General features: G+C 42.9%; 1 non-coding gene across 1 annotated transcript; it reads right to left on the bottom strand.

Moving 5' to 3' along the window:
• Window positions 1–5,143: 5,143 nt before the first annotated feature.
• LOC112400634 (U6 spliceosomal RNA) lies at window positions 5,144–5,248 on the bottom strand. Its single transcript, XR_003003440.1, has one exon. It is a non-coding gene; the product is annotated as a U6 spliceosomal RNA (small nuclear RNA).
• Between the last annotated feature and the right edge of the window lie 2,603 nt (window positions 5,249–7,851).

The raw sequence follows: 7,851 nt of genomic DNA, 5'->3' as shown, positions 1-7,851 counted from the left end.
GGCGGGGCGCGGGCAGCGGCCGAGGCGGGACTCCGGGGCACCTGGCGGGCGTCCCCGCGACCAGGGCGGGGATCCGGCTCCGCAGGCGGGTGCGGACCGAGCGAGGCGCGACCCGGGGGAGGCTCCGGGGTCTCGACCCGCAGGAAGTTGGTCCCCGAACACCTGGGCTCCTGGCTGCTGCTCAGCACACCGGCCGCCTCCTTTTAGGGTCGCCCCCGCGAGGGTCGCATCTCAGGGGCGGCAGCCGAAGCTCCGGGCTGACGAGGAGGTGGGGGAGGGAGGCCGGCCCGGAGGTTGGGGGAGAGGCCTGGAGGCCCCGGGCTGGGTCCGCCGCAGCCTCCACCACTCGCGGCCGGTGGGACACCCTCAGGCTGTGCCCGACGAAGCAGAAAACTTTCCGATCTGGTGGGGCAAACATGAAAACAAACGGCCGTCAGGCGCCGGTGCCCGCCCGCCTCAGCCTTCGCCCCTCTCAACCCACCCGAGCCAGCCCCCGCGACTGGCCACGACCTCGGCCGACCTCTCTGCGGACGGGCTGCGGGGATTGGGCGCCCGGACGCCACGACGGGTCCAGCTTCCCTTGCCGCCGCCGCCTCAGCTTACCTTGCCAGCGCCAGCCGCCATAGTGACTCTGACTGAAACCTACCCGGTGCACCGCCACGGGAACGCGCACCCTTCAAGGGCCCTCCTACCCTCTCTCCCGCGCCGTAGTCCGGAAGTCACGTGATCGATGCCTCGGAAGCCATGATGGACAAGGGCAGAAAAAGAGGGCAAGCTAATTTTTAACAAGCCTCCGAACGCCATCTTAGTTAAGGGTTAGACGCTTCAGCACCGTGGGACAACCTGTACCATTTTGGTTAAGGGCAGGAAAAAAATTTGACCTGTTGAAGGTTTTCTAAACATAACTTGCCAAATTCCTACTTTAGCGTCTTGGTGAAAGGCGCCTACTTTTACTAAATTTTATTCACTATAGTCGTCGTTGAAAATACCACTGAGCAAGGCGAACAACCCCATCCAAAGGAGAGGTTATTAGCATCCATCTTAGCTGTGGGCAGCACAGTCCCCCACAGCCGCCTTAGGTGTGAGCAACTAAATTCCCACAAGCCTTGGGATTTGTGCATCTAAAACAAGGTCTATCCTCCCCTTGCTGAAGTCTTCACTGTGTTATCCTGCCCGGAGGAACACTCTTTCTTAGTCCCTGCATTCCATTTCAAACAACCTTTCTTCTCACTGGGCCTGTCTTGTACCCCAGGGCTCCTAACTCAGATTCAACCCCGGAATGAATGTGACTTCATAAAGTTTAACATCACGTTGCTTCCTGAGAGTGGTCGAACAATTTCTAATATGAAGAAAGGGGGACTGCTTCCACTCAAAACGTTAAGGTAGATGAGGAGTCATTAGTCCGAAGAAGGAAAGATTTTGCAAAATCTAAACGAAAATTTCAAGAAAAGACAGTGGGAGTGAGTCTTACTCATTTAGAATCAGTGGTGGCTTCATTCTTCAGTTTCCTTTGACAACAGGCTCCACCACTTTGTGACCTTGGGCACGTTTCTAAACCTCTTCAAGCCTCGTTTTGTCATCTATTACACGGAGATAATACTTAACTCACTTCTTGTGAGAATTCAAGGTAGTAATCCATTTGCTCCTAAAAGAGTAACTACTTTGCATTTCAATTCTTATATACAGGGTTTGGGCCCTATCCTAAGCTCTGTGCTGGGCCCTGGGGACGCATAGGTGAACAAAACCTCAATCCATGCCCTCTGAGAGTACACCTGAGTATTGTGAGATAGGGATGGGGAGAGGAAGGTGACAAACAGAGATAACTTCACTTTGATGTAATTAAGGCTAAGTTGGAAACAAGCACTGGGTGCTAAAGGGGTCAGAGACGGCCTTCTACAGGAGGTAACTGAACTGAAACAAGGCTGGTAGGAAAACGGCAATGAATATGGCATTTGATGAATGGCTTCAGAAGTTTCCAGGAAGAAGGTTTAGCAAGAAAAAGAATAAGGCTATTTGAAATGGTGGACCAATGTGTCTGGCACATAATAGTAACTCAATAAATATTTGATACATGATTGAAAATTACATACTGTTACTCATTACAGGATAAAGTAGGAGTGGCACAAAGTAAGTCTGGAGAGAATATGTGTTAGATTATAAGGACCTTATATACTTTTCTAACACTCTTCACTATTTCAGCAGATATGTATTGAATTATTACCATGTTCCAGGTACTTTTTTTTTCCTTTCTTTCCAGGTACTTGATTCTGGAGAAAAATAAGGATATCTTGAAAAGTTTTAATATAAGAGGATGAAATTTTTCACTTGTGGTAACTTTTAGACTTCTGTGGAGTAAAGTAATATAGAACCCGCCACATCCCCTAATGAGTTCTGTGCATGAACTTATAAGTCATTTATGCATTCTTGTCATTCATTCACTCTATAAATATTTAATTTGAATGTGGGAAACAGCTACTGCGACAGGCTCTGGAAATACAACAATTAAAAAAGAAAGACTCCCTTGAGTTACTTACAATTTGGTTGATGACACAATAAGATTCTTGCTGTAATGAGTTTATCAAGAGGAATGGGAGCATGGCGGAATAGTTTAAACTGAGATGAAAAATGAGTAGGAGTAGGCCAGCTAGTGTGATAGTAATGGGATAATGAAATTTTAGGCCAAGGAAACATTACAGACACCCAGAGACTCGGGAGAAAAGGACTTTAAGGGAATTACAAGTAGGTCTGTATTACTGGAGCATAAGGAGAGGTGGTCAAGAAAGAAGGGCACAGAAAAGTGGTTTCAGTTGCTGAAGGACTTGCAGGCAATGCAGTAGTCTTCGGAGTATTTCCATCTTTCTCCTAGAAGATCAAAGTAGAATAAAGAAAATCAAGGTTTTAGAATCACACATTACATCACCATTTAAAAGCACTGTAAATTATAAATTATTAACCTTCTCTAAGTTTCAATTTCCTCATTTGAAGAAAAGTAGATAGTACCCCCACGGAGTCTTGTTAGGATTAAATAAAATGATGTTAGGATTAAATACGATAATGATGCCTAGAAAATAATAGATGCTCAGAGAATGTTAGTTTCTATTATTATTACTAATATTAAGAATTCTTCCAGGGCTTCCCTGGTGGTGCAGTTGTTAAGATTCCACCTGCCAATGCAGGGGACATGGGTTTGAGCCCTGGTCCAGGAGGATCCCACATGCTGCAGAGCAACTAATCCCATGCGCCACAACTACTGAGCCTGTGAACCACAACTGCTGAGCCTGAGCCTGTGTGCCACAACTACTGAAGCCCACGTGCCTAGAGCCCGTGCTCCGCAACAAGAGGAGCCCCCACTCGCTGCAACTAGAGAAAGCCTGTGTGCAGCAATAAAGACCCAACACAGCCAAAAATAAATAAATTAAAAGAAAAAAAAAAAGAATTCTTCCAGCCTTCCACATACAGTAAGGAGCAAGTTGTAATGTCTCTAATTTGTATATGGAGAAACTTGTTCATAAATGTGGAAACAAAAAGTGTCTCTTTATGTTGAGTTCTACTACAATCTCTTAAAATTAACGTTAAATAGAATATGCTTTTTCACACTTTTTTCAAAGAAAAGCTAGGACTGCTATAACCTGGAAGGGTAAAGAATCTCACCAAGCTACACAGGGTGCTGGAAATGCTAAAATGGCAATGAAGGCGTTCCTCACCCACTGGTATTTGGTAGGCACAGAAAAGGCTTAAATTAGACATCTCATACATGAGATATTTTGAATTCTAAGCCATGTGGGTGTTCCTCTCTACAATTCTGTATCCATACAATCTTTTAATTAAATAAAAAGCATGTTATGTTTTGAGAAATTTGGAATGATAGTATTTCCCAATGTGGTCGCTTTCTCTTCCTTTATTGTTTTTACTTTTTTAATAAACTGATCATTATTACCACTGCTATGATCCATGCTACTTTTCAATCTAAGAAAAACAAAGAACGAATTGTAAAATTATTACCCTGGTACCATGAAAGATAGGCAATCATTAGCATTTGAGATGTGTAAGAGACAGCTCAACTTACAGAGTTTACTCTGTAAACTCATTCAGTATGCAACCCTCCCTAAGTGATACTCATCTAATTGGATTTTAACCAATGACATATGATATCATGAATTATGGAACACTTGCATAATTGCTTAAGTAGAGTATCTGGTTTGCAAATACGTATAAGTAAACTAACTAAAGAGGAGACCTGGAGTAGTCAAATATTAAAATTGAAAGGATATAATATTTTTAATGGCACACACTAGCTTCTTGAAACTGAAGTTTAACCTTCTTCACAATAAGGAAAGCTCTCCTCATCAGGGAGAGTCTAATGAGTGGAAATACTCTGTCATTTCCCAGGTGCCCAGGGTGGAGTTGCCCAGACATTCCAGAGGTACTGCTCATTGGTTTTTGGCTTCTTGGTTCTTCAGGAAATAAAAGAAGAACAATTACCTGAAGACAAGTAAAGACATTTATTTTTCATTCATCAGTCTTTTTCTATGAAAATAAAAAGAGGGAATCAGAAGATTAACTCTCGAAAGGATCATGGACAACTAATCCAGCTCCCTCATTTTGCAGGCAAGGAACCTGAGGCTCAGAGAAGGTACATTTATTGAAGGTGTATTTTTTTTAACATCTTTATTGGAGTATAATTGCTTTACAATGGTGTGTTAGTTTCTGCTTTATAACAAAGTGAATCAGCTATACATATACACACATCCCCTTATCTCTTCCCTCTTGCGTCTCCCTCCCTCCCATCCTCCCTATCCCACCCCTCTAGGTGGTCACAAATCACCGAGCTGATCACCCTGTGCTATGAAGCTTCTTCCCACTAGCTATCGGTTTTACATTTGGTAGTGTGTATATGTACATGCCACTCTCTCACTTTGTCCCAGCTTACCCTTCCCCCTCCCCGTGACCTCCATTCTCTAGTAGGTCTGCGTCTTTATTCCCGTCCTGCCCCTAGGTTCTTCATGACCTTTTTTTTTTTTTTCAGATTCCATATATATATGTTAGCATACAGTATTTGTTTTTCACTTTCTGACTTACTTCACTCTGTATGACAGACTCTAGGTCCATCCACCTCACTACAAATAACTCAATTTCGTTTCTTAAAAGTATAGAACACTTCACGAATTTGCATGTCATCCTTGCGCAGCGGCCATGCTAATCTTCTCTATCGTTCCAATTTTAGTATATGTGCTGCCGAAGCGAGCACTTGAGGGTGTATTTACCACACGTTTTCTTCATGACATCTCTGTGTGGTATTAACCCCATTTTATAGGTAAGGAAACTAAGGCTTAAAGAGATTGAGTGACTGATCCTAAATCACCATGCTAGATCTAAAGTACGTGCTGGGTTGTTTGGGTTTTTTTCTTTTTAAAAATTTTCTTTAGTGTTTTGTTTTGTTTTGTTTTGTTTTTGATTGATAAAGCTAATACATATTCATTGCATATATTCATATAAGCAACAGTAAGGAAAGTAAAAATCCTCTCTATCCTCATCACAAATCCTCAGCCTAGGGCTAGCTACTATTAACAGTTTATTAGCTATATCCTTCCAGATGTTTTTCTAAGCCATATGAGGCATGCCCTTTAAAAAAATACCATATCATTTATCAGAAATGGGAAAATCAACACTAGGAGTCTTATTCCTAAAAGTGATAAATACTTTATATCAATAGCAAAAAGCCTGGACAAGGGGAGAAAGAAGAGGAAGAGAAGAAATTCTATTTATTTTTGTCACTCTTGTGTAAGTCCCTTTTTGATTACTGGAAGCGTTCTCTTGCTTTTTATAATCAATTTAAGAATGTTAGCTGGAATGCAGCAAATGCTTAAGAATAAAAGGGATGGGTCAGAAAGCCACATGAGGCATTTTCTTTCTGAATTTTTATTGGTACATTTGGGTTTGTTTTTAAATAACTTAGTTATCAATTAAAATATCAGAGACTTTCTATGTGGTGGTTTTGTTCATCTAGTGAGTTTTTAAAAAAATATTTTAAGTATATTCTTTATTCTAGGAAGACTATAACATTTTATTTTATTTTATTTATTTTTGGCCGTGCTAGGTCTCCGTTGCTGTGCGCGGGCTTTCTCTAGTTGCGGCGGGTGGGGGCTACTCTTCATTGCGGTGCGCGGGCTTCTCATTGCGGTGGCTTCTCTTGTTGCGGAGCACGGGCTCTAGGTGTGCGGGCTTCAGTAGCTGTGGCACGTGGGCTCAGTAGTTGTGGCTCACGGGCTTCATTGCTCCGTAGCATGTGGGATCTTCCCAGATCAGGGCTCGAACCCATGTCCCCTGCATTGGCAGGCAGATTCTTAACCACTGTGCCACCAGGGAAGTCCCAAGACTATAACATTTTAAATCATCAGGTTTTTTTTGTTTTTGTTTTTTTTTCAGTACGCGGGCCTCTCACTGTTGTGGCCTCTCCCATTGCGGAGCACAGGCTCCGGACGCGCAGGCTCAGCGGCCATGGCTCATGGGCCCAGCTGCTCCGCGGCATGTGGGATCTTTCCGGACCTGGGCACAAACCTGTGTCCCCTGCATCAGCAGGCGGACTCCCAACCACTGCGCCACCAGCAAAGCCCAAAATCATCGTTTTTTAATGTAATTATTTGTATTTCCTTTTGATAAGCTCCGTTAGAGCTTTTCTTTCACATAAATGCATTGTTCCTACAACGGTACAACACGGTCATAGATAATGGTCAAAAGCATCTCACTGAATGGTTATAATTTGGAGAATTCATAGATTTCTCAGGAATCTTTGATCTTAAGCATCCCTAAGACGACTGGTTGAAATGGAGTAAACAGACTATGCAGTAAAATGAGTCTATAGTGCCTGCTCTTCCTCCACCCCCATTCCCACCGAGCATGCTCAGCATATGAGGCTTCGTGGGAGAAGACTGTTGCTGGAACCTGCTGGGCTTTCTGTAGGGCTGATTTCATGAATGTGTGACCTTACATGGGGCTTGAGGACTCTGCTGTCTTGAAATTCTTAATACTTTTTTAACGAAAGGTCCCTCAGTTTTACTTTGTACTGGGCCTGTCATATTATAGAGCTGGTCCCACGTTGGGCATACTGCTTTGAGAACCCAGGCTCCTCTGTACAAGTCCAGCATGTTAACAAGCACAACACATGAAATGCTAGGAGAAATTAGTGGGCTACTGACAGTGAACAAGCATCCCTATAGAAATGAGACCTTTTCAAGCGAAACCAGTCAGGTCCATCTCTCTAGCTCCTGGAATCTGATTATATAATTTGGTATCAGTGGCAAAGATGGTTGCCAAAGAAAACGTGCCTTGATTTTGTGACTTATCTTCTTACTCTTAGACTCTGAAGTTATTCTTGAAACTGATAATTAGAATAATATGAAATCAACACAGAATCTCTGTCCATTAAAGTTTTGCTTTTTATTATAAAACATTTCAAATGTACAGGAAAACTACAATTGCAATGAACGCACATATATACTCCTCTGTGAGTAAAAGTTGTTACCACTTGGCCATATCTATCTATGTATCTGTGTGTTTTCTGAACTTTGCCGCTCTGCGGCATGTGGGATCTTCCCGGGCCGGGGCACGAACCCGTGTCCCCTGCACCGGCAGGCGGACTCTCAACTGCTGCGCCACCGGGGAAGCCCCACGTTTTCTGAACTTTTGACAGTGAGTTGCAGACATCATGACAATACTCTGAAATAGTTCAACATGCCCTTCCTAACAATTCAGACATTCTCCTAAATAACGAAAATATAATGCTTTTTTTTAAAAATTATTTTATTTGTAATGTAGAAAACTTGGAAAACAGAGATGTATAAATTAAAATTA

The sequence above is a fragment of the Neophocaena asiaeorientalis genome, unplaced genomic scaffold (assembly GCF_003031525.2).
Source record: "Neophocaena asiaeorientalis asiaeorientalis breed wild unplaced genomic scaffold, Neophocaena_asiaeorientalis_V1.1 scaffold251, whole genome shotgun sequence".
Classification (NCBI taxonomy): Eukaryota; Metazoa; Chordata; class Mammalia; order Artiodactyla; family Phocoenidae; genus Neophocaena; species Neophocaena asiaeorientalis.
The sequence above is the reverse complement of the archived record's forward strand: the minus strand, read 5'-3'. Positions and strand labels throughout refer to the sequence as shown.